The sequence below is a fragment of the Macaca thibetana genome, chromosome 1 (assembly GCF_024542745.1).
Source record: "Macaca thibetana thibetana isolate TM-01 chromosome 1, ASM2454274v1, whole genome shotgun sequence".
Classification (NCBI taxonomy): domain Eukaryota; kingdom Metazoa; phylum Chordata; class Mammalia; order Primates; family Cercopithecidae; genus Macaca; species Macaca thibetana.
In genome coordinates, this window is record NC_065578.1 from 29,506,235 (window position 1) to 29,526,800 (window position 20,566).

The 20,566-nt window shown below is 48.7% G+C and overlaps 1 protein-coding gene and 1 long non-coding RNA gene across 9 annotated transcripts in view; one reads left to right on the top strand and one right to left on the bottom strand.

Annotated features, from left to right (window-relative positions):
- LOC126958525 (uncharacterized) overlaps nt 1-10,400 on the bottom strand; it is a 32,763-nt gene extending 22,363 nt beyond the window's left edge. Inside the window, exon 1 of the long non-coding RNA XR_007727211.1 lies at nt 10,092-10,400. This is a non-coding gene — a long non-coding RNA (uncharacterized LOC126958525). The remainder of the gene's footprint in view (nt 1-10,091) is intronic.
- ZCCHC17 (zinc finger CCHC-type containing 17) overlaps nt 1-20,566 on the top strand; it is a 1,254,002-nt gene that overhangs the window by 407,600 nt on the left and 825,836 nt on the right. The window lies entirely within an intron of this gene.

The window sequence follows — 20,566 nt, forward strand, 5'->3', positions numbered from 1 at the left end:
AATATTTTATTTCTTTGTATCCTTATTCTGTAAGTCTTTACAAAACAATAAATTTTCCCTATTTAAACTTTTTTTGTTGTTAAAAACTAAGGCACAAACACATACATTAGCCCAGGCCTGCACAGGGTCAGGATCATCAGTATCACTGTCTTCCACCTCTACATCTTGTCCCACTGGAAGGTCTTCAGGGGCAATAATACTCACGGAGCTGTCATCCCTGTGGTAAAGGTGCCTTCTTCTGGATACCTCCTGAAGGACCTGCCTGAGGCTGTTTTGTTTTTGTTTTTGTTTTTGAGACGGAGCCTCACTCTGTTGCCCAGGCTGGAGTGTAGTGACACAATCTTGGCTTACTGCAACCTCCGCCTCCCGGGTTCAAATGATTCTCCTGCCTCAGTCTCCTGAGTAGCTGGGACTACAGGTGCGCCCTACCATGTCCAGCTAATTTTTGTATTTTTAGTAGAGTCGGGCTTGCACCATGCTGGCCAGGATGGTCTCGATCTCTCGACCTCATGATCCACCTGCCTTGGCCTCCGAAAGTGCTGGGATTACAGGTGTGAGCCACCACACCCGGCCCCTGAGGCTGCTTTATAGTTAACTTTTTTTATAAGTAGAAGAAGTATACTCTAACAGTGATAAAAGGTATAACATAGTAAATACATAAACCAGTAACATAAACCAGTAACATGGTGATTTGTTATCATTAGCAACTATTCTGTACTATATATAATTGTATGTGCTAGACTTTTATATGACTGGCAGTGGAATAGGTTTGTTTACTCTGGTATCACCACAAACACGTGAGCAATGAGTTGTGTTATGATGTCATTATGGCTGCATCACTAGGCAATAGGAATTTTTCAACTGCATTATAATCTTGTAGACCATTGTTGGCCGTGTGGTCTGTCATTTACCAAAATGTCATTATGCAGCACATAATCAATTTCACACAGTACCATTTTTCTTCTTCCTGAGGGACTTCTTATATCATTTCTTGTAGTATTTTATGATTAATTCTTTCAGCTTTCATATGGCTAAAAACAACTTTATTTTGCCTTCATTTTTTGGAAGCTGTTTGATATGGTTTGCGTCTGTGTCCACACCCAAATCTCATGTCACATTGTAATCCCCAGTGTTGGAAGAGGGGCCTGGAGGGAGGTGATTGGATCATGGGGGCAGATTTCCCCCTTGCTGTTGTCATGGTAGTGAGTTCTCATGAGATCTGGTTGTTTAAAAGTGTGTAGCACCTCCCCTTTCTCTCTCTTCCTTCTACCCTGGCCATGGAAGATGTTCCTGCTTCCTCTTCACTTCTGCCATGACTGTAAGTTTCCTGAGGCCTTCCCAGTCATGCCTCCTGTAAGACCTGCAGAACCATGAGTCAATGAAACCTCTTTTCTTTATAAATTACCCAGTCTCGGGTAGTTCTTTATAGCAATGCAAGAATGGACTAATACAATATTTTTGCTGGGTAAAGAAATCTAGATTAACAGGTTTTTTCTTTCATTACATTAAAGATGTTGCCTACTGTTGATCTTATCCACTGAATTTTACATCTCAGACATTATAGTTCTTACGTCTAGAATTCAAGTTAGGGCTTTTATGCACTTCGTGTCTCTATGTTTTGAACACCTGGGATACAGTTCAATAGCTAGCTTAATGTCCTTGTCTTCTCATTATAAAACTGGCATCAGTTTTGTGCTGATTTCAATTAATTCAGTATTCTCTTCAGTATGGGTTGTGTTTTTGTGCCTCTTTGTATGGCTGGTAATTTTTGTTTAGCTGCTAGACATTGTAAATTTTACCCTGGTGGGTATTTGATCTTTTTTTTCCCTTTTTGTATTCCTGTAAATATTCTTGAGCTTTGTTCTGGGATATAGTTAAATTACTTGGAAACAGCTTGATCCTTCTGGGTATTACCTTTAACTTGTTGTATTAGGCTAAACAGTGTCCCCTGCAAAATCCTGTCCATGTGAAACTTAAAAATGGGACCTTATTTGGAAACAGGGTGTTTGCAGATGTAATTAGTTAAAATGAGATCATACTGGATTAGGGTGAGCCCTAAATTCAATGACTGGTGTCCTTGTAAGAAAGTCATATGGGCCAGGAATAGTGGCTCATGCCTGTAATCCCAGAACTTTGGGAGACCAAGACAGGTGGATTGCTTCAGCCCAGGAGTTCAAGACCAGCCTGGGCAACATGGTGAAACCCCGTCACTACTAAAAATACAAAAACTATCTGGGCATGGTGGTGAGCGCCTATTGTCCCGTTTACTCAAGAGGCTGAAGTGGGAAGACCACTTAAGCCCAGGTCGAGGCTGCAGTGAGCCATGATCACACTACTGCACTCCAGACTGGATGACAGTGGGGGGAAAAAAAAAAAAAGGTCATATGAAGACACACAGGGAAGAATGTAATATGAAGATAGAAGCAGAGGTTAGAGAGATGTACCTACAAGCCAAGATTGCAGAGATTACCACCAGAAGCTGAGAGATAGGCATGGAAATGATTCTCCTTCACAAACTCCAGAAGGAACTAACCCCACCAACACCTTAATTTCAGACTTCTGGCCTCCTAAACTGTGAGGGAAAGAATTTCTCTTGTTTTCAGCCACCTGGCTTGTGGCAGCCCTAGGAAACTAGAAGATGTACATAAATTAGTCTAGGACGAATAACTCCCCACATCTGAGACAAGATCTTTTTGAGCACTCTGCCCCATGCCCCACGAATTCAGAGAGTTTTCAGTCTAGCTGGTGAACACAGCCATTATTCCTGGCCCTGGACCAGTGCTGGCTGCTGTTCACCCCAGTACTCTCAAATTGTTCTCTCCTGGCATTGTTGTCACACAATGGACGGATCAGTGCTCAGTCAAATACTTGAGGGGCACCCCCTGTACATCTCTGGGGTTCTCTTTTCTTGTGCAGCTCTCTCCTGTCTGGTGCTCCATCCTTGTAAACTCGAGCTGCCTGAGTCTCCCCTGACTCTGCTCCTCTCCTCCATTCCAGGAGCCTGCTGGGTTCCACCTGGGCTCCTGCTTCCTGCACAGTGATCTGAAAACCTTCCTCAGGCAGTGAGCTGGGGGTCATCAGAGGACTCATCTCCCTTGTATCCCTTTTCCTCAGGGATCACTGTCCTTGGTTATCTGATGTCCAGTGTCTTTATAAAAACATTGGTTTATATACTTTTCTTTCTTTCTCTTTCTTTTTTTCTTTCTTTTTCTCTTTTTCTTTCTTTCTTTCCTTCCTTCCTTATTTCTCTTTCTTTCTTTCTTCCTTTCTTTTGGCTGTTCAGGCTGTTTCTTTTGGCTGTTCAGTGCAATAAATTCATTGCATTAGTCCATCTTGAACATGAACAAAAGCATAATATCTTAAAGGCTTAGAATCCAAAGAAGCCTTATAATCTTGAGATGACTTAATCATAGAATCTCAGAGTCTCGGGCTTTTTGAAGTACAGCAATTTGGAATCTTAGCTTGCTCAAAGGAGTGAACACTTTCTGATAATAGGATCATCTCCAATATTCATTAAGTACAAATTGTGCCAGACACTGTGCCCAGTGCTTTGAACACGTGTCATTTAGTCCCCATGACAACTCTGGGAAGTAGAAACTTTTACTTTGCCTGACTTTCCAGATGAAAAAAAACCGAGGCTCAGCATGCCATGCTATGGTCTGAAAATATCTCCCAAAATTCATGTGTTGGAAACTTTATCCCCAGTGCAACAGCGCTGGGAGGCAAGGCCTTGGAGGAGGCAATTAGGTCAGAGTAAGGCTACTATAAAGTGGCTTAAAATGGCTTGGTGGAGGGAAGTTGGCCCCTTTTTGCCCTTCTACCCTCCACCGTATGAATACAGTATTAATCCCCTCTGGAGGATGCAGCTTTCAAAGCTCCATTATGCAAGCAGAAACAGACCCTCGCCAGAGAAACCTGCCAATGCCTTCATCATGGACTTCCCAGCCTCCAGAACTGTGAGAAATAAATTTCTGTTCTTTCTAAATGACGCAGTCTTTGGAATTTTGCTATAGCAGCACAAATGGACTAAGACAGGAAGTGGTACCAAAACAATGGAGTGTTGCTATAACAAACACCTACAAATGCAGAGGCAGCTTTGGAAGCAGGTGATGGGATAGAGACGAACAATTTTGAAGCAAATGCTAGAAAAAGCCTGCATTGCCATGAACAGGGTATTAAGTAAGGGTGATACTGGTGAGGGCTCAGAAGATGAGAGCTGTAGAGAAAGCCTCAGTCTTCTTAGAAATTACTTAAGTGGTCATGACCAGAATGCTCTAGGAAAACGTATAGTGAACGCCATTCTGATGAGGCCTCAGACGGAAATGAGAAGGAGATTCCTATGGATAGAAGGAAGCCAGGTGCTCTTCATCCAGAGAATGGAAGAATAACAAAAAGGCATTTTGGAGATCTTTGGAGGCTGCCATGCCCCTCACAGGCCCAGGGTACTAGGGCCTTGGGGACAGAAGGGTTTCAGAGGAAGGGCCCAGGACACACATGGGGCCTCAGGACTCTGCTCAGGAACACCTCGTGTCTCTGCTCCCCTTATTCAGGCACAACGCTCCTTGACCACCCTACCTATGGCTCAAGCAGACCCAGGTGTGGCTTAGGCCACTGCACCAGAGAGCTCAAGCGGTGAGCCTTGGAGGGTGCAGAGTGCAGGAGCTGTGGAGGTAGATGTGAATGGATACCTCAGAAAGTCTGTGGGCGCAGGCAGAGAACTGCCGCAGAGACAGAGCTACCACAGAGAGCTCCCCACTAGGGCAATGCCATGGGAGTGAGGCTGCCCCTGAGACCCCAGAGCTGTAGAGCCACCAGCATGCAAAACTCCAACCTGGGAGAGCCAAAGGCATGAGACTCCAATTCATGAGAGCTGCAGCCAGCAAAGCCACGGAGGAAGGGTTGCTAGAGCCTTGGGTTCCCAACACCTACCCCATGTGTCTGGAAGGCTGGACTTGGAGTCAACGATTATTCTCAAGCCTTAAGATGTAATGCTGTTTGCCCTGTTGGATTTTGGACTTACCTGGGACCTGTTACCCATCCACTATTTTTATTTTTTTATTTTTTATTTTTTGAGATGGAGTCTCGCTCTGTTGCCCAAGCTAGAGTGCAGTGGCATGATCTTGGCTCACTGCAACCTCTGCCTCCCGGGTTGAAGTGGTTCTCCTGCCTCAGCCTTCTGAGTAGCTGGGATTACAGGTGCACCCCACCATGCAAGTTTAATTTTTGTATTTTTAGTAGAGGCGGGACTTCACCACGTTGGTCAGGCTGGTCTCGAACTCCTAACCTCGTGATCCGCCTACCTCAGCCTCCTAAAGTGCTGGGATTACAGGTGCCTGCCCCGTTTTTTCTTTTCTGTTTCTCCCTTCTGAAATGGAAATGTCTGACCTGCACCTCTCCCAGCATCATATTTTGGAAGCACACGAATGTGTTTGATTTCACAGGCTCACAGCTGGAAGGGAATCTGCCTCAGGATGAGTGTCTTGAGTCTCTCCCATGTTTGATTAGATGAGACTTTGCACTTAGATCTTAAAGTTGATGGTAGAATGAGTTAAGACCTTTTGGGGCTACTGGGATGGGATGAATGTATTTCATATGTGAGAAGAACAAGAATCTAGGGGAGGCCAGGAGAGAAATGCTATGATTTGAGGATGCCCCTCAAAAATTCTGGTGTTGCCGATGTAAAAGTATTAAGAGGTGAAACCTTTAAGAGGTGACTAGGCCGTGAGGGCTCCTCTCTCAAGAATGGGATTAGGCGCACTTATAGAAGGGTTTAATGGAAGACCCCCTCCCTGTGAGGACACAGCAAGAAGGTCTTCACAGATGCCAGAGCCTTGATCTGGGATTTCCAAGCCACCAGAGCTACGAGAAAATAAATTTCGGGACAATTTGACTTCTTCTTTTCCTAATTGAATACTCTTTATTTCTTTCTCTTGCCTGATTGCCCTGGTCAGAACTTCCAACACTATGTTGAATAGGAGTGGTGAGAGAGGGCATCCCTGTCTTGTGCCTGTTTTTAAGGGGAATGCTTCCAGTTTTTGCCCATTTAGTATGATATTAGCTGTGGGTTTGTCATAAATAGCTCTTATTATTTTGAAATATGCTCCATCAATACCAAATTTATTGAGAGTTTTTAGCATGAAGGGCTGTTGATTTTTGTCAAAGGCCTTCCCTGTTTGCAGACAACATGATTGTCTATTTAGAAAACCCCATCATCTCAGTCCAAAATCTCCTCAAGCTGATAAGCAACTTCAGCAAAGTCTCAGGATACAAAATCAGTGTGCAAAAATCACAAGCATTCTTATACACCAATAACAGACAAACAGAGAGCCAAATCATGAATGAACTCCCATTCACAATTGCTTCGAAGAGAATAAAATACCTAGGAATCCAACTTACAAGGGATGTGAAGGACCTCTTCAAGGAGAACTACAAACTGCTGCTCAAGGAAATAAAAGAGGACACAAACAAATGGAAGAACATTCCATGCTCATGGATAGGAAGAACCAATATCGTGAAAATGGCCATACTGCCCAAAGTAATTTACAGATTCAATGCCATCCCCATCAAGCTACCACTGACTTTCTTCACAGAATTGAAAAAAACTACTTTAAAGTTCATATGGAACCAAAAAAGAGCCTGCCTTGCCAAGACAATCCTAAGTCAAAAGAACAAAGCTGGAGGCATCACGCTACCTGACTTCAAAATGTACTACAAAGCTACAGTAACCAAAACAGCATGGTACTGGTACCAAAACAGAGATATAGACCAATGGAACAGAACAGAGCCCTCAGAAATAATACCACACTTCTACAACCATCTGATATTTGACAAACCTGACAAAAACAAGAAACGGGGAAAGGATTCCCTATTTAATAAATGATGCTGGGAAAACTGGCTAACCATAAGTAGAAAGCTGAAACTGGATCCCTTCCTTACTCCTTATACAACAATTAATTCAAGATGGATTAGAGACTTAAATGTTAGACCTAAAACCATAAAAACCCTAGAAGAAAACCTAGGCAATACCATTCAGGACATAGGCATGGGCAAGGACTTCATGTCTCAAACACCAAAAGCAGTGGCAACAAAAGCCAAAATTGACAAACGGGATCTAATTAAACTAAAGAGCTGCTGCACAGCAAAAGAAACTACCATCAGAGTGAACAGACAACCTACAGTATGGGAGAAAATTTTTGCAATCTACTCATCTGACAAAGGGTTAATATCCAGAACCTACAAAGAACTCAAACAAATTTACAAGAAAAAAACAAACAATCCCATCAAAAAGTGGGCAAAGGATATGAACAGACACTTCTCAAAAGAAGACATTTATGCAGCCAACAGACACATGAAAAAATGCTCATCATCACTAGCCATCAGAGAAATGCAAATCAAAACAACAATGAGATACCATCTCACACCAGTTAGAATGGCAATCATTAAAAAATCAGGAAACAACAGGTGCTGGAGAGGATGTGGAGAAATAGGAACACTTTTACATTGTTGGTGGGACTGTAAACTAGTTCAACCATTGTGGAAGACAGTGTGGCTATTCCTCAAGGATCTAGAACTAGAAATACCATTTGACTCAGCCATCCCATTACTGGGGATGTACCCAAAGGATTATAAATCATGCCGCTATAAAGACACATGCACACATATGTTTATTGTGGCACTATTAATAATAGCAAAGACTTAGAACCAACCCAAATGTCCATCAATGACAGACTGGATTAAGAAAATGTGGCACGTATACACCATGGAATACTATGCAGCCAAAAAAAAGGATGAGTTCGTGTCCTTTGTAGGGACATGAATGCAACTGGAAACCATCATTCTCAGCAAACTATTGCAAGAACAGAAAACCAAATACTGCATGTTCTCACTCATAGGTGAGAACTGAACATTGAGAACACCTGGACACAGGAAGGGGAACATCACACACCGGGGCCTGTTGTGGGGTGGGGGGACAGGGAAGGGATAGCATTAGGAGATATACCTAATGTGAATGACGAGTTAATGGTTACAGCACACCAACATGGCACATGTATACATATGTAACAAACCTGCACGTTGTGCACATGTACCCTAGAACATAAAGTATAATATAAATAAATAAATAAATAAATAAATAGAAAATAAATTTCGGTTCTTCATAAATTACCCAGTCTGTGGTATTCTGTGACAGCAACACAAAATGAACTGAGGCAAGTCAGTTGCTGAAGTCAGACCCCCTTGTAATCAGTGTGGTCAGAACTTAGCCCAGGTCTCTCAGCCTCTGTGCTGTTTCCTTCCTGCAAGGCCTCTCTGCTGAGTGCTCACCCATCCTCTGTGCACACACACCTTCAGTGTCGGGGAACTCATTACCCCTCCCCAGGGCTGCCCACCTATCCCAACTTTGGACACATTTCTCCTTCTCAGGACATCCACCCATTGGCCCCCACATCTACCCTAGGAATCTTCACCCAGGACCTCTACAGACAGAGGGAGCAGCTACCCAAGGTAAGGCAACAACTACACAGAAGAGGAGAGTGGGATGAGGAAAGCCCCGGATGCAGCCCATCCTGGTGAAAGATAAGGAGATTTATCCAGAGGGAGGGAAGCCAGTGGAGACATGGGGAGCAGGCCCCGTGGAAGACAAATGAGAACAAAGCCCAGAATGTGGGAAGGCAGCAGGGCCGGGCGGGGCTGGGCGAGCAGGACACATGGCACAGGCATGTGATTCTCCAGCAGTCAGAGCTAAGGCCCTAATGAGACTGGAATCCTAAGTGCTGTGCCTTGAATTTCTTGGCTTTTTTCCCTAGAAATTTATTCTGCAAATGTGCCTTGTGCCATCCATCCTCCCAGATGGCTTTTTAAGTGAAGCTGTTTGTTAAGTGGGAGAAGAACAGGGACAGGGTGGGAAGGGGAGGAACAGGTGGAGCCGCTGCAGCCCTGCGCCTCACCCCCAACCCTCGAAGGAGAGGAAGTAGGAACAGCAAGTGGGAGAGTGGGAGGGTGGGCAAGGGGAGCCCCCGTGGTCCCACAGAGTGTGGCCTCCCAGGGTCGGGACCCTGTGGCACAACTGAGTCCACATAACCGGGGTCCCAGTGACAGTCTCTTAACAGTGACTGGGCCCCAGTGTGAGCACTGGGTGAGCACTTTGGAGTCGCTGGCCCTGTACATCCTCCCACATTCCCATGGAGCAGGCACCATGACCCTCATCAGTCCCCAGAGGAGAAACTCAGAGAGGTGCAGTCACTTGTCCAAGGTCACACAGCTGGTGAGAGGCTGACTGGGGATTGAAGCTCTGGCTCTTAACTAAGATGTCACTGCTGCTCAGGCTGTCAGCTGGAAGAACCTTCGTGATCAGCCCCCCTGAGGCACGCAGGCCCCAAGTCATCAGTTTCTCCCTCTGTACAGTGGGCTGGTTGGTGCCCAGTGGTCCCCAAGCCTGACTCTGCATCAGAATCTCCTGGGGACTTCTCGGCAGTGCTGAGGCCTGGGCCCTGCCTCAGTATCTAGAATTTTTAAGCCCCACCCCATCCCAGGACATTTTCTCAACCCACTTGCACTGGGTCACACTGAAGGTTGGAGGGTCTAGAACCCATACCCTACTCCCTGGTGAATTCTCAAGGTGAGTGTTTGCAGAGCTGATTGCAGTAGAGGGATGAGGAGGTAGAACTGTCCATGCTGCACGTCTGCAGCTGTCCGGAGGGAGGATGGCGATGGATCCCATTTCTACCTCTGCATCTGGAGGTCTCTTTTGCCCCCTCCTTCCTCTGTGTAACCCCCACCCCACCCCCACTCCTCCCTCCAAGCCTGGCTTGGAGGGGCCGAGATGGATCAGCATGGTGCCTGGCCACAGCTGGCATGTCCATCACCCTGTGCCAGCCACCCCAGCCTGGGGAGCACAGCAGCAGCTCAGTCAATCGTTATGGAAGGGAAGAAGACAGGGCCTGGGAGAGGTGTGGTGCCAGGACAGGGGTGGCACAGTAGAAATGACAAACAGGCTTCCCTGTGGCACTTTTCCAGGCTGGCATTATGTTTCCCCAACCAGCAAATGCAAGACACACACACACACACACACACACACACACACACACCCCTACCTTTGTTGCCTTTTCTTCCCTACGGACAAGGCGGATGTGTCAGCTTCCTCCTCAGTCTCCGAGTGAAGGGAGGGGAGACGCAGGGTTGACTTGATGATTAGGTGGTGGAGATGAGGTGTCTCACCTTGTACCTGGGGGTTTTGTGTTCTTGGCTCCTCCAAGAGGCCGCAGGCACCTCCCCTGATGTCTGTGAGCCCAGCGTCCTCATCTTAGCCAGGCATCCTCACTCCCCTCACAAAGCCTGAGCCCTTGCATGTCACAGAAAGCCCTGACACTGCCTTGCTAGGAGGCTCAGCGAACAGAAGTTTCACTTCGTGAACCCACAGGGACTCTGACCCGGACCTCTGAGGAGCAAAGGTCCTATCCCATGAGGCTCCCAGTCCCCGGGGGGATGGGCCTCTGTCACGGTCCCCTGGTCCCTCTCACACTGGGGCCTCCCTGGCCAGGATTATGTACCTGAACAGGGGTCCAAGCACAGGAGCATGTTCTGGAACCCACCCCTGATATCCTGCAAAAAGCCAGGGAGGGCAGCAGACAGGAGAGAGAGTGAGGGCTTCCATCAAACCCACTTCTCTGATATTAACCCTGATTCGGCCTCTGGTGGTGAGTGTGGACAGGCAGGTGATTTGGGGAAAACTGAACATAGGGGAGTGGATGAGAATCCAACATCCCCGTGGACATCTGCTGCCACCGTTGACAATGACAGTGATGATCATCGGTCCCCTGTGTGCCAGGCACGGTGCCAGCCCGACATTCTTTATCCCCTGGAATCCTCACAACCATCTCCTGAATAAGGTCCCTCCTCAGAGGAGGAGACCCAGACTCTGATAGAAGCCATCGCCTGCCTGTCCCCAGTCTGGGCCCCTGGTGGCTCTGGTGTCATCTGAAACCCCCAGCTTTTCCCACTGACACCACCTCATCTGTGAGATGTAAAATCTGCTCACGTTCTGAGGACAGCACGCAGTGGAGACAGTCCCTTTTAGAGGAAGTCTGCGGAGGCGAGTGTCAGAGACGATGGAGTACTGTGTCCTCCGAGACCAGTATTGTCAGAGGCGCCCATTACGGAACAAATGAGCTGCGTGCCGGCTCAGGATGCACGGAGGAAATCGCTACAAGGACAAGGGAGTGAAGGGAGAATCCATCAGCCTGGGGCAGGGTGGGGCTGCCCGCAGTCTCACAGCCTGGCTGGGAACCAGCTTATAGGGGTGATGGGTGAGGAGTGAGGGGTGTTCACAGGAGTTCTTCCTAAGACAGGAGCTGCTGGGATCAGAAGTTTCTCCTGGCTTAAATTTGTCCCATGAAATCCAATTCCAGAAATGTTTTATATGGTGGGTATCTGTGTCTGGGCTATGCTAAATCCTCCATATATACCTATAATTATCTACTTTTCAGGGCAATGCTATGGAAACAGTCATTATTACTCTAATTTTCTAGAATGGGAAATTGAGGCACAGAGAGGTAAAGATGCCTAAGTTTACACAGTTGCCAGGCCCTGGAGCCAAGATTCACAGCCAGGCTGCCTGGCTTCAGTCTGGGTCCTTCACCACCTTGACACACCATGCCTGCCTGAAGCGCAGTGAAGAGAGACAAATCACTCTAAGTGAAGGAGAGCTTGAGCAAAAGATGGAAGCAAGAGAATTCTACAACCAACCTGTCTTTTTCAAAGAGCATCTGACAGTTCAGGCTTCAGCAAAGATTCCTGGAACACCTACTGTGTGTCAGGCAGTGTTCTGGGCACTGGATGGGCCCAGGGAGGGAGACCAGGCTACTGTGGGTACAGGGTACAGGGAGACCTGGAGGAGGAGAGAGCCATGCCTGCGGCACAGGGCAGTTGAGGCAGAGATGGGACCAGCTCCTCTGACTCCCTACTTGGGGCTGCTTCATCCCAGGTTGGCTCTTGTCCTTGTCAAGCAGCTTCCTGGAAGCCCCAGAACTTAATTTGCTTATCAAGTTGCTGGGAAATAGGAGCCACAGGTCAGGGCTCCATGTGCCAATGATACCATGAAATATCATCTGGGACCAATCAAATCAGTAAAACAAAAAAACAAATAAAACATTAATACATAATGCTAGTGAATGTGTGGTGAAATAGACATTCTTATGCAGTGCTGCGGCAGGGAGTGTCAAGCAAATCATTCAGGAAAGTGATTAAGTAATAAAGACCATGAGGCTTCAACATATTTATATCCTTTGATGCACTGATTGCACTTTTAAGAATCTGTCTTGAAGAAGGGATCAGGGATTCAGGCAAAGATAATGCCCCAAGATGTTTATCAAAGTCTGATGATGTATAAGAATGAAATATTGTAGCCCCTAAGTATCTAAGCTGAAGGATGGTGATACCAATTTTAATGCATCCAAATGTTGGTCTATTATAAAATTATTAACATGATGCTTTTGAGAAATTTCTAAGGATTGGGAAAATGTTCCCAATATAATAATACATAAGGAAAAAGGCCAGGGGCGGTGCCTTACAGCTGTAATCCCAGCACTTTGGGTGGCCAAAGTGGGGAATTGCTTGAGCTCAGGAATTCAAGACCAGTGAAACACATGGTGAAACCTCATCGCTACAAAAAAATACAAAAACTTAGCTGGGTGTGCCAGCTACTCAGGTGGCTGAGGTGGGGGGATCACCTGAGCCGAGGAGGTCGAGGCTGCAGTGAGCTGTAATTGTGCCACTGCACTCCAGAGTGAGACCCTGTCTCTGATTTTAAAAAAAAAGGAGAAGAGGAGAAGAAACAACTGAATAAAAGCATGATCCCAATTACATAAAATTTGATATATACATAGTGAACGATTAGAGGGTGATGATAACAAAAAAATAATAATAATGAGGCTACTATTTACTGAGTATTTGCTATGTGCCTGGCACTGCACTAAGTGCTTTACATATATTAGTTCACTTAATATTCACAACAACCCCATGTAGAGATATTATTATCTCCATTTTACAGATGAGGAAAGAGAGGCACAGAGAGGTTAAGTGAAATGTCCCATGCCACAAAGCTAAGAGGCTGAGCCAGGATTTGAACTCAGGTCTGGCAAACTCCAAAATCTTTGCAGTATCACAATAACTCACTCCATTTGCCAAGATGGGGAAACCAAGGCAACGTATGTGGTGCTGAAGGTTGGCAAAGCCAGAGCACCAAGGGTGTTGTGATCCATACTGAGACGTTACACTTCATCCGTGGCCCTGAACAGAAGACCCTGGCCGATATAGATTGGATCTGTCTCTCCTCCCACATTTCATGTTCAACTATAATCTCCAGTGTTGGAGGTGGGGCCTGGTGGGAGGTGATTGGATCGTGGGGATGGCATTCTCATGAATGGTTTAGCACCATCTGCTTCCTGCTGTCCTCAAGACAGTAAGTTCTCGGGGGATCTGGTCATTTAAAAGTGTGTGGTACCTCCTCCTTTGCTCTCTTGCTCCTGCTCTGGCCATGTGACGTGCCTGCTTCCCCTTCACCTTCCATCATGACTGTAACTTTCCTAAGGCTTCCCCAGAAGCCGAGCAGATGCCATCATCCTTCCTGGACAGCCTGTGGAACCTTGAGCCAATTAGAAATTACTCGGACTCTGGTATTTCCTTATAGCAATGCAAGAACAGATTAACACATCAGCCATGCTCCTGAGGATCTCAGACCAGGACAATGACCGCTCACTGGGATGCACTGTGAGCCGGGGGAGGGGAGGAGCACGGGGGCTGCTTTCCAACCCCCACTTCCTACCCTGCACTTTGTGCCCCAGCAACACTAACCGGCTTATCAATTCCTATACTCCTGATACGGTCTCTTCCCTCCACACCTTCGCTCATGCTGTGTCCACTGCCTAAAATGCCCTCTCCCCTGCCTTGCCTGGCTACCTGGCAAACTCCTCTGTATCCATCAGCATCCCAGGCAGAATGTCATCTCTCTGGGAAGCTGCCCTCTTGCTCCAAGGTGGAGTTAGCATCTCATGCAGTCCTTGGAATGGTCCTTGTCACCGGTGTTGCTATCATCTGTGTGTCTCCTCCTCCACTAGAACGTGGACACTGTGGGACAGGCACTGTGTCTTTTGCCAACAAGACCAGGCATGGTCTAGGAGGGGCCAGAGCATGGGCATTAAGGGTGGAAGCTCCAGAGTCCAGCTCCAGCATCACCACTTACTAAAGCATGATGTGGCAGGTGACTTTATCCTTCTGTATCTCATTTTCATCATGTTTCGAGTGGCGATCACATTGGCATCACCTCATAGGGTCTGCAAGGATGAAGGGAGTGAATACCTGCAGTGTTAGGTGGTGCCTGGTGTGTAGATGGCACTAAATAAGCATTCGCTCTTATCTCTGTCTTTGACTCTTCCTGCCTACACAGAGCCTGATGCGGAAGCTGTAAATGTTTTTTGAATGATTAAGTGACTGTCTCGGCCTGGCTTTAACCACCGTTAAAATTCCCCATCCCCAAGAGCTCCTTGCTCAGGGTCTCTGCCGTCTTTCCCACCAAGCTGATCCGTGCCCTTTCCGCTGCCATCCTGCTCTGTGGTCCCGGAGGCCCTGTGCAGGCATCGATAGGCTCCCAGGCCCTCTGGCTTCAAGGTGGGTTTGACCATTGGGGCCACGAGCAGGAGATGAGAGAGCAGGTCTTCATCTCCCTGCACCTCCCCTGCTGTGTCTCCGGATTGGCTGCATTCCTCCCCAAAAGGCCACAGCCCTTCTCAGCAGAGCTCCACATGCAGCTCTCTAGCTGTCTCTGACCTACCCTCCTCAGGCCTTGGCACTGAAGGACTCCCTATTCCTGTTAATCCTGGGGTCCTGCACCGTCCCTTGTGGTCAGTGCCTTTCAGAGCTCCCGCAGCCCTGCGTGAGGGAGGCCTGGCTCCTGCAGGGCCCTGCCCCACCCTGCACTGCCTGCTTCTCCCCTTCACAGCCCTGAGCTCTGACCTGCCTGCCCACTGATCTTACTTTAACATGGCCTCTGCCAGGAGAGCTACCCCTCATCTCTCCAGCCACCCACACCCTCCCCGGTTCAATGTCCTCCTGGAACCTCCCCAAACTCACCTCCTCTGACCCCAGGGCCCTCTGGAGTCCCATGGCTGGAAGCATCTCTCATCTAGACCTGCACGGCCTTTCGTGTTTGAGTTGTTAACGTGAGGCAGAGCTGATGTACTGGGGGCCAAAAGCCCTGAGTTCAAATCCCACCTCCACTCCACACCAGCTAGGTGAGTGTGGCAAGTCATCTCGCCTCTCTGAGCTTTGAGTTTCTCACCAGTGAAGTAGGCAGGACCGTCAGGACCCTATGTGGCCAGTGGAGGCTGCGAGGCAGTGACAGATGCAAAGCACTCTGTGCACATTAAGAGGCTCAGTAAATGGCAGGGACCACACTGCTGTTGAAGTGACAATGATTATCGTACGTCCACCTCCTTCTTATGCCGCAAGCTCCTCAGGGCAGGGACCAGGCCTGATTCAATGCCATGCCCTCAGTGCCTAGCTCAGGGCATGGCAGCTGGTAGGGGCTCAAGAAAGATGCTCACCATGCAGCCAATTTATGCCACCAAACAAGTATTAATAAGGACTGTTTTAGATGCTAGGACTGCGGCAATAAGCAACACAGACACGACACAAATTCCTGACCCTGAGGATCTGGACAGCTCGAGGGACAGAGCCTGGAGTTGAGTTGCCCGCAGAGCTGTGAGAATCCGAGAACGTCAGGGCAGTGAAAGACTTGGGGGATGCAGCGGTGCTCTTGCTGTGCCACCCTCTAGCCCCTCAGGCCATGCCTGAGCTCACCTGCAGCTGCAGTGGGCAGTTCCCGAGAACCTCCCAGCTTCCTGCTGCAGGTGCCACGCTCTGGATGTCTCCAGCTCCACAGGAGCTTGCACAGCCCATGAACAGGGCCAAGTAGAGGTGCGGGGGGATTCCAGGTACACAGAGGTAGACTTTGACCATAAGAGGCAGGAGGCAGTCGGGGCATGCAGCACGTGGTTTCTACAAGGGGCCCCAGCAGGAGGGGGTCAGTTGCCCAAAGAAATATCAGCTCCCAATGCAGCCTTTCTGACCCTTCTCTCCCTCCAGCTCTTTCTCTCTCTACTCTCATCTGTATGCTTCCTGAGGTCACCTCCCAAATACACCACCAGCAACTCAAAACCTTGCTTCAGGGACTGTTTGGGGAGAGCCCGCCTAACACAGAGGCCCTCTAAGTCCAAATGCATCATTGTGCCATTGAGGCCAGGGACTCATTTGATTCGCACAGCAGGTTGAGCCAGAGCAGCCCCTCCCAAAGGGCAGAGTCTGCAAAGCCAGCCTGGGCTCTGCCTGCCCTTCCTTCAGCCACAAGCTGAGCATTTCAAAATTCTTTGGGTTTGCATTCAAAAGATGCAGAGAACAGATGACGCAATTAAGTTTATACAAACGTGTTCAGGAGTGAGTTTTCTGATCCACCCTGTATCCTTAAACAGAGCCTGTGTTTACTTCCGAATGAGGTGCCTTCTCAGCAGAGCCATCTGGGCTGCTGTGCAGCTCTGTGCACCTTGACGAAGATGGTCACTTCCTCCTCATCTTGCCTCCCTTTGCAGGGAGTCTGGGTCATCTCACCCACACTAGGTCTTGGAATGATGTCTCAAGGCTCCTTCAGGTCCCACCCCCTGGGTCGAGGAGCAGAGATGCGACTTCCTTTGTCCTAAAGGTTCCATGCAGGGCCAGGGAGGTGTGGTGGCCTCCCAGGGGACACAGTGAGGCTGGGGCGGAGGAGTCCGTCTCAGGCTCCTCCTACTTCCCATCTCACTGCTCTTCCCGTCCAGCTGCGCATTCAGGCCAGAAAAGTCTCTGAGCCTAAAGAGGGAATGGAGCTCCTCTCACCAAAAGGAGCAGCCTGGCATATTTTAGAGTGCACTCTGTGCTGGCTCCAAGCTTGGCCCTCAATTTACATCACCACATTCAACCTCACTACAGCTTTGCAGGGGGTATCACGTTCCAGTTTCATAGAAGAGGAAACCGAGGGTCAGAGAAGCGCAGTGGCCTCGCTGAGCCTGCACAGCAGGCAGGTTAGAGCCTCGGCATCCTCCAGCTTAAGGAGCAGGTGTTCTTCCCACCCTGTGTGTGCGGGAAGGATAAATGAGAGCAGAAAATTGGCCTTTCATCAAATAAATGGAAACATTCTTTTCAACGCTTCCCTGTGCCTGAGGAACATTTTAAACACTGCGCAGTCTCAATCATTCATCTTCCATCCTCTCAGCTACAACCACTGCCCAGGGATTCCCACACTGCGCCTGGACCACACCTGAGGCCTCCACGTGCAGCCCAGCCCTTATTCCAATAGCCCCTGAAAGGCACCTGCTTCTCTTCTCAAGAAAAACACCACAGGACCCTTACCTGCCCCTCCCCTGACCTGGCTTCTAGTCAGCGCTCAGTCCTCTCCCCCAACTCACCTCATGTCAGGCTCCCTCTGGCCATGCGGGGCCCTGAACTCAACACAACCAGGCTATATTAAGCACCTACTGTGTGCCCAGCATCTGACCTCAAGTTCCCTACTCCTGGGGGGAGCATCCTCTCCTTATTCCTGATGTGTCCCCAAGTCTCAGGGTCTGACCAGCCCAGAAAGGTCAAACAAGGCTTCACTCTTCCTCAAAGGCACCATGCACACTCTTACCTCAGGTCCTGCACACTCCTGCCTCAGGTCCTGCACACTCCTGCCTCGGGTCCTGCACACTCCTGCCTCGGGTCCTGCACACTCCTGCCTCAGGGCCTATGCACTTGCTCTTCCCTCTGTCTGGAGGCGTTTTGCTTTTTGTAATGGCTCGCTCCTTTACTCACTCAGATCCTTGCTCAAAAGTCTCCTCTTTAGAAGAGTCCATGATGATGGGGGGGTCTGACCTGGCCTGGGGGGTCAAGGAGAGCTTTGGAGGAGGTGGTCATGGGATGCAATCAGAAGGCTGGAGGCCACTTAGCAGAGCAGGGTGGATAGGACTTGGGTGATGGTCAAAGGTCTGGGCAAGGTGATGATTAAATTCCCCCAAATGCTAAAATTCTGTGATTCTGACGTGAAATTGTATGATGTTAGGATTCTATTAAGTACCGTTCCGAGTTCCATAACTGCAGACCTGCAGGGTAGGTGTGTTCTCAGGGGCTGGGATTTGCATGTATGAGCCTTCACTCCTGGAAAAAGGGCTGCCAACGCTTCCTTTGGCTGATAAGGTTTTCCCTCTTCCTGCCCACCTCCCTCAGTGCTTTGTGGCTTAGAGAATGTAAATTTATTCTGCATTTCCAGTATCACACTCTCATCTACATGTTCCAGTTTCCGGAATAAATATTAGGAGATGAATCTTTAGAGATTTTCCGTGCGTACAAAAGCTAACCCCTGCAGCACGGGCACATCCAGACATGGATTTTAGCACAGGCACTATTCCTGCACTCACTACAAGGCGGGGCAGGTGATTGGGCCTCCGTGAGTCCAGAGGAGGGAGGAAACCCCTGTTTCCTGCTGGAGGGACTGAGGAGGGGCTTTGTGTGTAGAGCTGAGGGGCTGAGGCAGAGGGAGGGAAGGGAGAACACCCCTAGGAAATCTGGGCTGGCCACATACATGGGTGAGGTCGTTCTACTGAGCAGCTCGGGGTCTCTGTGTGAACCACTGTCTCAGCTCAGTCAGGGGAGGCTGGTGCTACAGGCACCTCCCCAGGAGGGTGGGAGGGAAAAGAGCAGCCCCACCAGGAGTCAGACACTGCTCTGAGAACTGGGTGGGCTCCAAAGTCAAACAGACAGGGATGGATCTTGGCTCCCCAACTCACCAATTCAGCCACAAGAACTTGAAGAAGTCACTTCACCTCCCTGGGACTCAGTTTCTTCAATGTGACCCATAGTCCTATCCACCCACCTGCCTAGTGGTTCCAAGGGTTGGAGGAAAACACCAGGCTTCAGGCATATCATGAGCATCGATCCCAGCAATGGCCCTCATGACACCTACTGGGAGCCGGGCACTGCTGGAAACACTGCACCTGCATGTTATCCCCACCCCAGCCCAGTGAGAGGGTGCTGCCGTTATCTCCACCCACGGATGAGGAAACTGAGGCACAGAGAGGTTAAATCAGTACCCTACTATCACATGGGTTTAGAACGGTGGAGGCTGGGCATGGTTGCTCACACCTGTAACTCTAGCACTTTGGGAGGCTAAGGTGAAAGGATAGCTTGAGGCCAGGAGTTCAAGACCAACCTGAACAATATAGCAAGACCCCACCTCTCCAAAAAATAAAAAATTAGCCAGTCATAGTGGTGTGCATCTGTAGTCCCCGTATCTCAGGGGGCTGAGGTGGGAGGACCACTTGAGCGGGGAAGGTAGAGGCTGCCATGAGCTGTGATCGCACCCCTGCACTCCAGCCTGGGCAACAGAGTGAGACTCTGTCTCAAACCAGAAAAACGGAGGCAGGATTTGCAATCAAGTAGTTGACTCTAAAATAAGTGAACTTATATATTATATTTAAATTTTTCCAACAACTCCCAGCGGGGATTGCCCAGGTGTTGACACTTTCAGTACCGGCTCCCTCCATCCGGCCCTCATTCTCTTTTCTCTGATGCTCTAGCTGTTTCCAGGCAACAGTGACATTCAGTCCTGGCCTCCAGGTCTTTGTTCATGCTGTGCCTTCTCCCTGGAACACCCTTGCCCCTGCCTGTCCATCCAGGAAACTCCTACTCACACTTCAAGACCCAGGCCAGGCATCATGTTCTCCATGGGCAGCCCCCACCCCACCTGTCCCTGCACCTGGCACATCCTCCATCATAGCACTTAGCAGGGGTATTGGGCAGGGGAGAGGGGACATGATTCCATCCTCAGGACCTGCCTGCCCTCTCTGTTCACCCACCTCTTCCTTCCACCAACGTTCACTGAGTTTGGCTTCTGTCCACTGAGTTTGAATTCTGGGAAGGAAGACCAGTCGCATGAAATTGGCATTATTGCCCCCTTTTTAGATAATCTCCCACTCAGGTTTTGTAATTCCTGAGACCACAGGCCCTGCTACAAATGAGCAGTCTGGAAACTCTGATCCCAGCAACCCGGGAACTCGGACCCTACTCTAGGCTGCCAAGGTCACCTTGGGGAGTTAATGGGGAAGCTCAGAGGCTGTAAGAGTGCCCCCTCCCCTCATCTACATCAGCTCCTCCTTCCTGCAGCTGGGCATGAAGGAAACGTTCCTCGTGTGTCACACTATAACACCATTGCCATTCAATCAGCAGTCGCGTTAATTAAATATGAATTGATTGTAAGAGCAGTGCTTGAGATGTAGAAGTGATACACTCAGGCACCAGGTAATTAACTCAAAGCAACAGGCAATAAGCATGGAGCCGGGTTAATACAACAAGCTGGCAGACATCATTTAGATTCTTTTTACCCCTTGACTTTGAGGCTCAGTAGTAGCTGCCAAGTTCTTATTGATTAGCAATCCATTGAAAATTTATAGCAAGTTGAAATTAATTGGCCACGGTGAGGGTGAGTTTGACCCAGGCCAAGTTTCTGTGA